Here is a 10,276-nt window from a genome sequence, read left to right on the forward strand (position 1 = left end):
CATCAACAATCAGAAGTGACCTCAACACGTTCATATAAAAGTCGTCGGAGGCGAGGATTTGTTGTGGTGTAACGTTACTTGATACGATCGGAGTTACAATTAAAGATCGATATCAGACGGGAAAAATGCTCATGGATTGGAAGATCGTCGTTCCTTTGCTCGCGGTGGCATTCATCGTGGCGAGCGTCGCTGGGACACCGGGGGCGTCGTGGACGCAGATATGAACGACCAAACTACCAGAGACGCGCTGCAGTTCGCTGTGGCCGAATACAACAAGAGAACAAACGACCTGTATGTTTGGCAGATGGCCAAGGTTGTCAAGGCTCAGAAACAGGTCAGTCCCTTTTTATCAGTTGAACGAAGACAAAATGTTGGTCGTTCGTTGTGTAGCGTAGTTTCCTCGGTTGAAATATCTTAATATAGACCAGTGAATTTATTAACGCACTCCGAATGCGGCAGAAAGGTCAATGTTTTAGTTAATGTACGACACTTGTCTAATAGGACCGGGGTCAGTAAACGTCGGCCAAAAAAAGTTTGTTGACAGCAACAGTCATCAAATGAAATGTAACGAGCACTTTTGGGTGTTAGGGAAAATGGAGTAAAATTAGTCAGAGTAATGTTCCCATATCAAGAGATCATCCCTACTACTCTGCTCTGACATACTCATTAAACACTAACGCTTAGTTCATTAATTGTTGGCGTGTGCCTCTGCCTATCCATTAAAGACAAACACAAGAATCGTGATCTCTGGTTTGCTTAATGTAAGGAACGTGTAGTTATTTTCTACTTTAACTAAAGTAGTATTTTACTGGGTAACTAACTAGTCATTTTCTTCACTCGAACTCAAGTGTGGTAATTTGGCTTTTTGTTCCACTGCTGCTAGGGAGTGTAAAATGGTCATGAGGTGTACACTAATTTGTCTCGAAGTAGTTAGCAAGTTTACCAACTACAGTTCAATCGCAACAAATTGTTTGAATGTTAAATGACGAGACCGAGGCATTGACGCAAGTAACCAGTCTTGTTCAGTACATTGCAATACCTCCGGGTATCTCAAGCACACCGGTAAACACTCGAGTTGCAGTAATTAACATTGACCAACAGATGGCGTCACTGTCTTACACTCTTAACAAACTAATTGCATTTTGTTGCTCATTTCCAACGTGTGGTGCATATATTTTGTATTTATTGAGCGTATGTGATCGCGGCGTTTACCTGGGTGCTTGACGGCAATTGTAATGTCTGAATGCTTGGATCAACCCTGCTCACAGCAACACCCTCTGTCCATGTCTTTTAATCTGACCACACTGCATTTATGACGTAAAGTTAATTTAGGAATACAAGATGGTGTCGTTGAATTGGCTTGAAGGGTATTTCTACCGTGTGCATCAAGTGCTAATGCCTGGGAATCCGGTGTTTGGAGGATATATTGGCACCGGGGGCCGGCAACCATGCCAATATATCCTCAACACTGGCTTCGAGGGCATTGCCACTTTCTATACAGGTTACCAACAGTCAATTATTGATTGACATGTTTTTGGTAAAATATTTCATACTTCAACGAGACGTAGTAACGTCACAAACATGAGGTTGCTCCCTAAGCCGGCTGGTCGTTTGTGCTGCTGGTTCGGTTGCAAGAGATGCGACTTAGTCGTTGAGCTTTGTTCTTCTGTATTCATAAATGAATCACTACAACGGGTCCCTCATACAAGTAAGATGGGTGATTTCTATGTCCGTGGTCTGACGTGCTGACCATCTTCTGCTTACAGGTGGTAGCTGGGATGAAGTACATCTTCACAGTGCAGATGGCCAGGACCCTGTGCAGGAAGGGAGGTTTGGAGAAGGACTGCGCTGTGCACCAGGACCCAGCTGTGGTAAGGACCACAAGGCTAGCCTGGACCCAGATCTGTTTGTGTGCAATACTGGCACTTCAGCTCAGTGCTTCCTACATGTACAGTTTAAGAATGGTTAATTTTTAGTTTATAACCTTTTAAACAGTGAACACATTGGTAACTACTTATAAACCGTTAGGAAATCCTACTTCTAACGTGTTACCCATTTCACTATTGGCTCAGTATTGAGTTGTTTGCAAAGGGAAGTTTCAGTTGACATTTCTATTGAATGTCTGTTAGCAGTGTTTGAGAGCATAATCATGATTCATTGTGGGTACATTTTGCCTGACGACTCTACAAATAATAAATAGTTTATGATGCAAGGTGATTTGTAGCTCAGGCTGTCGGCTGCAATGTCCAACAAACGTTCTGTCAGGTGTTATGCTTTCTGAAAGGGGTGTGTGATCATACCAACTCCTGTTGCTTCCTGTTTCCTCAGACCAACCAGTGCACCTTTGAGGTGTGGAGCCGCCCCTGGCTGGGAGGGTTGCAGTTGATCAAGCAAGCCTGCGAGGAGTGAAGACTCACAGGAGGAGTGAAGACTCACAGGAGGAGTGAAGACTCACAGGAGGAGTGAAGACTCACAGGAGGAGTGAAGACTCACAGGAGGAGTGAAGACTCACAGGAGGAGTGAAGACTCACAGGAGGAGTGAAGACTCACAGGAGGAGTGAAGACTCACAGGAGGAGTGAAGACTCACAGGAGGAGTGAAGACTCACAGGAGGAGTGAAGACTCACAGGAGGAGTGAAGACTCACAGGAGGAGTGAAGACTCACAGGAGGAGTGAAGACTCACAGGAGGAGTGAAGACTCACAGGAGGAGTGAAGACTCACAGGAGGAGTGAAGACTCACAGGAGGAGTGAAGACTCACAGGAGGAGTGAAGACTCACAGGAGGAGTGAAGACTCACAGGAGGAGTGAAGACTCACAGGAGGAGTGAAGACTCACAGGAGGAGTGCCTTCAATTGTCTTGTCTACTCAATTAGTATTTATTACCAGTGGTGTTAGTCTTACCAAAGCAGATCTACCTCATCTATGATCTATTCAGAGAATCACACTCTTTTTCCTACGTGTTGCATTCCCACACCAATATAGCCGTTAAAATAAGAACTGTGTTAATGGTTTGTAAGCGCTATGCAACAGTTGAACCAAATAAAATCTGTCTTGTTACATTTACATGTTTCATTTTTTTTGCAAGATGAACAAATCTTAGATGGACCCAGTTTGTGAAAAATAGTTAAATGTTGAGAAATATAACGTTCAGTCACCTGCCCAATGATTCACAGGATAGACCTATGTTAAAAAGGCTCACACATTCAGAGGTTGTCTATCACAACTTCTAAATAGGTCAGAAGGGACTACTAAAAAGGTATTGGCTATTTATGCAGTATTATAAACTGGGTGGTTGGTGCCCTGAATGGGATTGGTTGACAGCCCTGGTGTGTTCAGCTGTAACTTATTTTACTGGTCTAATTGCATTGGTAGCTAGTTACTAATAGCAATAAGGCACCTCTGCTTTGTTAGTCAATATACCACAACCCCCTTTGGGTGTTATCGCTGAGTATTACTATTAGGTAGTGTTTGTATGCAGGCCATAGATGTGACTTGACAACTAATGTGCCAAAAACAACAGGTGAAATGTTTACAAGCCCCTAACCAACAACGCAGTTTAAAAACATTTAAAGAGCAACAGTAAAATGGACTGAGTACTGGTTAGTGGTGGTAATTGGCTTGTGATATATCAGTCTACTGCAGAGATGCCTTCTGCTAGGCAAATAACAAATGATCTTACATTTGTTAGTGTCTTGGCTTCATACAAGGCTACAGAAATTTGACTAGTACCATTAGAATAAGGCTTTTTTTTTTTTGGTAACATGGTGCACAGCCTGGCACTCAAGAAAAGTAGGACCGAACAAAACTTAAATGTAAATAAGCTTGAGATCAAATGTAATTGTCACATACACATGGTTAGCAGATGTTAATGCGAGTGTAGCGAAATGCTTGTGCTTCTAGTTCCGACAATGCAGTAATAACCAACGAGGAATCTAACCTAACAATTCCAAAACTGCTACCTTATACAAAGGGATAAAGATATATGAATGAGTGATGGTACATAATGGCGTAGGCAGATGCAGTAGATGTTCTCCCACGTCACCCCGCTCCTCCGCTCTCTCCACTGGCTTCCAGTTGAAGCTCGCATCCGCTACAAGACCATGGTGCTTGCCTACGGAGCTGTGAGGGGAACGGCACCTCAGTACCTCCAGGCTCTGATCAGGCCCTACACCCAAACAAGGGCACTGCGTTCATCCACCTCTGGCCTGCTCGCCTCCCTACCACTGAGGAAGTACAGTTCCCGCTCAGCCCAGTCAAAACTGTTCGCTGCTCTGGCCCCCAATGGTGGAACAAACTCCCTCACGACGCCAGGACAGCGGAGTCAATCACCACCTTCCGGAGACACCTGAAACCCCACCTCTTTAAGGAATACCTAGGATAGGATAAGTAATCCTTCTCACCCCCCTTTAAGATTTAGATGCACTATTGTAAAGTGACTGTTCCACTGGATGTCATAAGGTGAATGTACCAATTTGTAAGTTGCTCTGGATGAGAGCGTCTGCTAAATGACTTAAATGTAATGTAAATGTATTGAGTACCGTATATACATATGAGATGAGTAATGTAGGGTATGTAAACAAGTTTAAAGTGGCTAGAGTTGAGTCAGTATGTTGGCAGCAGCCACTCAATGTTATTGGTGGCTGTTTAACAGTCTGATGGCCTTGAGATAGAAGCTGTTTTTCAGTCTCTCGGTCCCTGCTTTGATACACCTGTACTGACATCTTCTGGCTTTTTCGATCACAGAAGTCAACGAATGAGGGTGCTTGGGGACATGCAGGGCCTGGGTTTACCTCCACATCACCCACGGAACAGAGGAGGAGTAGTATGAGGGTGTGGCTAAAGGCTATCAAAACTGGTCTCCTTGAGCATTGGGGACAAAGAATAAAAGGAGCAGATTTCTGGGCGTGGTAGAATATATTCAGGGCATAATGCGCAGACAGGGGTATGGTGGGGTGCGGGTACAGCGTAGGTAAGCCCATGCACTGGGTGATGATGAGAGAGGTTGTATCTCTGGACATGCTGGTTGTAATGGGTGAGGTCACTGCATGTGTGGGAGGTGGGACAAAGGAGGTATCAGAGGTATGAAGAGTGGAACTAGGGGCTCCATTGTAAACTAAAACAATGATAACTAACCTGAACAACAGTATACAAGGCATATTGACATTTGAGAGAGACATACATTCAATTATAATGTATGGGGTAAGTGTATTGAGACTTAAAATGCTCTTTAAATACATGTTTATTTTATTTGTGATAGAGGAATTCTAAATTCCTATGTGTTTTATAGCCAAAACCAGATTCACACTTGTTCTAATTCATTAATGAGTTGTAAGTTCATTAATTATGCATGAAGTAGATTGAGACCAGTCTTAAAAGCCAAAGGTAACAGCGTTTATTTCAAGAGAGTACTAAACGCATACACACATTTCCACAGGTTATAAACTGAAAATGACATCAGTTTCTCACACTCTCTCCGATTCTCATAAGAGCCCATTGTTTTTAGGTCTGGAACTCTTCTTCTACTCCCCTCATAAAACTACATTCCAAACTGTATAAAATATATACTTTTCTCCACTAATGGAACACAACCCAAACATTTCTTATCTGTCTGAAAAGCTATAGCATCTCTCCCCCTTAATTAAACCTGCAAGGTACAGACAATTAATTCGTTTTCCTTACATTTTCAGTAACAGCTTAACCAAGAGCCCATACATTTCATATCATAACATAATAGTGTCAGAATAAATGGTTTTAATCAATAACGTATACATAATTAATCATTTCAACTATAATTTCCTCTAACAATTTGATAATACACAGATTATATTTTTGGGATTAGATTAGTAGTAAAATATAATTTAAATATAATTAGTAAAAATCACAACATATACAAATGCTAGATAAGTTATTGAGTATTATATTTGAGTATTTTGTATTTGAGTAACAAATGAGGACAGATTTCATGCTTTGTTTTCTAAAGGAGGCATCTAGCTAACTGTCACGTTTGTATATTTTCTCCAATTTGATCTGCAGTGTCTAAGGGTTCTTTTTAGTCTGTCGAGGTTTATGGCTACATTTTTCCAGATAAGTAGAGTTAAGACTGACCCAATTATTTTTTAAATTGTGGATCGCCAGATTTTAATGTCTACAAACTATAATGTGAGCAGGCAACGGCATGAAACCAGAACAAGACAGATGTATATTAAAATGCATGCTATGGTCCAGGTCGATAGTGTGCGTTCCTTTACACTCTTAGAACAGATGTGTATGCTAACATAGAGTGGACTAACATAGAGTGGACTAACATAGAGTGGACTAACATAGAGTGGACTAACATACTGGAGGAATACTCACCGACAGCCTGGACGAGCACTACCCCTAAACTCAGTCTTGCCCTGCTGCCGTACAGTGGGATAGTGAGCTCCCAATTATTTTCAATTTATTTAACTTATTGCTTTATCCATGAAGTCCCATTGAGGTAAGAAAAATACCTATTTTACAAGTAATGTAAGACTTGGCTGTATGCATCAAGGTTGTGCCTGATAATCAGATTATTATGAACAGGTAGAACCTGATCCTAGATCAGCACTCCTATTCCAAGGGGCTTTATACATACAGACCCTGGTGTCTGGTGGTCTCTAGACCGCTGGGATCTGGGGGGATAGATACAGACCCTGGTGTTATGGGAGAAATTATGTACATATATGGGAGAAACATAAATATTGTAACACAAAGAGAGAGATACACTTATAGAGTGCATTTGCCATTCTGGTAAAATGCATTGTCTATTGTATAGGACAGGAAGCCAGAGTAAGGCCGTGAGAGTATGGGACAGCTGGAAACACTAACAATGGAGACACATATGTGCCTAGGATAGCTGGACATACAAAGGTCAGAGGGATATACAAAGGAGGGGGTCAGCCAAATGACCAACTGATGGATTATAGACATAGTTCACATATTCTTCGGACATGGAGATGCTGAAGGAATGACACGGGAGACACATAGTCTGCTGATCCGAGATAAAGAATGCATTAAGCTAAATGCAGGGACAAAGCAAGCCTAGAAAATAGAGGAATGTATAGTATTTTTAGTATAGCTGAGCACGCTAAAAACAGAGGAGACACATAGTCTGCTGACCCTAGATGACACACATACAAAGGAACACATGGAGTTAATTACAGGGTCAAAGCATAGGCCATAGGATAGAGGGACGTATATTATCTTTAGGTCAAAGCAAGGGTCTTGTCATCATTATAAACTGACGGAAAGCAGATATGGGCGTTATTGGGCTGAACAAGCAGGATGCACAGATTGGGATGTAACGGCATTTGCATGGGGGATGGACTGATGATGTATGTGTATAAAATGAGAGCGAGTGCGCTGAAAAAAGGGTGTGTTCCGCGGACCACTCCGGCTTGCGATACTTCTTTTATTAAAAGCCTATTTTCACAAAGTTCTTGATTGCGTCATATTTGAACCGATTTTCAACTACAGTGTCTGGTGGTAATCTAGACAGCTGGGATCTGGGGTGATAGATACAGACCCTGGTGTCTGGTGGTCGCTAGACAGCTGGGATCTGGGATGATAGATACAGACCCAGGTGTCTGGTGGTCGCTAGACAGCTGGGATCTGGGATGATAGATACAGACCCAGGTGTCTGGTGGTCTCTAGACCGCTGGGATCTGGGGTGATAGATACAGACCCAGGTGTCTGGTGGTCTCTAGACCGCTGGGATCTGGGGTGATAGATACAGACCCTGATGTCTGGTGGTCTCTAGACCGCTGGGATCTGGGATGATAGATACAGACCCTGGTGTCTGGTGGTCTCTAGACCGCTGGGATCTGGGGTGATAGATACAGACCCTGGTGTCTGGTGGTCTCTAGACCGCTGGGATCTGGGGGGATAGATACAGACCCAGGTGTCTGGTGGTCTCTAGACAGCTGGGATCTGGGATGATAGATACAGACCCAGGTGTCTGGTGGTCTCTAGACCGCTGGGATCTGGGGTGCTTTCATCAGTCCCACATCATAGCAGGTTTTGCAAGGAACAGTTTACTCTAAACACTCTGAAACATGACGTGAAAGCTGTAGTCTGCCAACAGTACAACCCTCTCCTATTCCAGGCACCAGTCATGAGGATATGGTGATGGATTCTGAGAGAAAGGTGCCAGGGAATGAAAGTGGCTGTGTGTCACATGATGACACTCCAGGATTCATCCCACCTTCCAGGTGCAATGGGCTTAGCCACAAACACAGGGTGCTACATTTTCTATTCTTGGTTTCTCCATTTTGTAGTGGAGTTATTTTTCTACAGTTTTAAAGCACATTTCCTGCAATTCTACACATTTTGCCATGTTCATATGATATCTGAGTAAGTGACTAACTAAATCAATGGGAACACCCCGGAGTTCAGGACACCTGGGCACGTGCCCTGCATGCATTGGTAATTCACCCATGATTATTACAAGGTTTAGCCAGCTGGTTAGACTAAGGGTGATTCCACAGTGAAATTGAATCAAAGACATCCTCTCTGGATGAATCTCACAGTGATCAAGTCAACAAAACCTGGAACGTCGGGAACACGGAGCACTGGATGAACATGATCCAGAACTACCCGTCCTGCTGTGTGCTGGATCCAGACAGCCAGACAGCCCATAGCCAGGGTTCAATCATTCTCTCTACTATTATTCTGACATTTGTTAGTGTTTCATACTGGAGAGGGAATGCAAATCAACGACGCTGGACAGAGTGGAATCAGGTGTATCAAAAAGGCAGTTTATTGGCCAAAGATATCTTGTCCTGCAGTTTTACGTGCACAGATCTAGTTCATATAACTCGGTAAGGAGTCAGGTGAAAAAGAGAACTTATACAAAGGTTACATTCATTTTTATACATAGAATAAAGTAGGTATAGTCTTGTCGTGACAATGGTCCCGTAGGGTTGGAGGCGGACACGCCCTATAGAAGCCCCCATTGGTGCACAGCAGTCTTCTGTTCTGTGCACCCGACCAGTAGAAGGGGTGAAGAGTGTTTATTCTAGGAGATGTTTGTGTCAGGGGTTCGTGAGGTAGAGGGGCAGTTTACTATGGCTGGGTGTATGTGTTCATGCGATGGAATGTCTTTGTTTCCTGAGGTCATAAGACAACAAAGCTGAGGGGATAGTGTTAGGGGGTAGTTTTATTGCTGGCTGTGTGAGCTAGTTCCGGTTTTAGCAGGGGTACATAAGATGACTTGAGTCAGGCGGATTAGCTTAGCGCTGTATAATATATGAGCTATGTATATGAATATTTATATAACACATTTCACATTCTTAAAATAAAGTGGTGATCCTAACTGACTGATTTTTACTCGGTTTAAATATCAGGAATTGTAAAAAATGAGTTTAAATTTACTTGGCTCAGGTGTATGTAAACTTCTGACTTCAACTGTAGATGGTGTTGCCATAGTCTATAACTTTTTTTTAACCTTTTATTTAACTAGGCAAGCTTGTTAAAAACACATTCTTATTTACAATGACAGCTTACCCTGGCCAAACCGGATGACGCTGTGCCAATTGTGCACCGCCCTATGAGACTACGAAACACGGTGGTTGTGATACGGCCTGGAATCGAGCCAGAGTCTGTAGTGACGCCTCTAGCACTGAGATGCAGTGCCTTAGACCACTGCATCACTCGAGAGCCACTCGGGAGGACAGGAAGGAACGTTGTCTGAATGATCTCCATTCTACCATTTAGTGAGAGGCGTGACCTGTTTCTACAGAAGAAGCCCGTTTTTATTCTCATCCATATGCTTTTCCAAAGACAGCTTATCTTCTATCCAAATGTCCAAATGTTTGTAAGCATGGACACGACCAATGTGGGCACCATCCAAAGTACATATGCTTAATACATCAAATCAGGTTTGTGGGCTCTAGATAACAACATATACTTTGTTTTACCTGCATTCAATACTAATTTCAGGTCAAAAAATATTTTATGTAAAACAATGAAAGCAGACTGTAGTTTAGATAGAGGCTGTCAACAGTGGGGGCAGTAGAATACACAACATTATCGTCCACATACAGCTGCAGGTAAAACATTTTTTACAGACAAACCAATTTTGTTCATGTACAAATAACTGGACCCAGAATCAACCCCTGCGGGACACCTTTCATAGTATCCAGGAAACCTGATTTAACACCATCATACATTGAGTTCTATCTGTCAAGTAATTTTTAAACCAGGTACATGCAGCCTAGTCTAGGCCAATTGAGGAAAGCCTCTGAATTAGCAGTGA

At 42.8% G+C, this 10,276-nt stretch overlaps 1 pseudogene; it reads left to right on the forward strand.

Moving 5' to 3' along the window:
* LOC118402701 (cystatin-like) lies at nt 1-3,063 on the forward strand (annotated as a pseudogene).
* The last annotated feature ends 7,213 nt before the right edge of the window (nt 3,064-10,276 follow it).

Source organism: Oncorhynchus keta, chromosome 24 (assembly GCF_023373465.1).
Source record: "Oncorhynchus keta strain PuntledgeMale-10-30-2019 chromosome 24, Oket_V2, whole genome shotgun sequence".
NCBI lineage: Eukaryota > Metazoa > Chordata > Actinopteri > Salmoniformes > Salmonidae > Oncorhynchus > Oncorhynchus keta.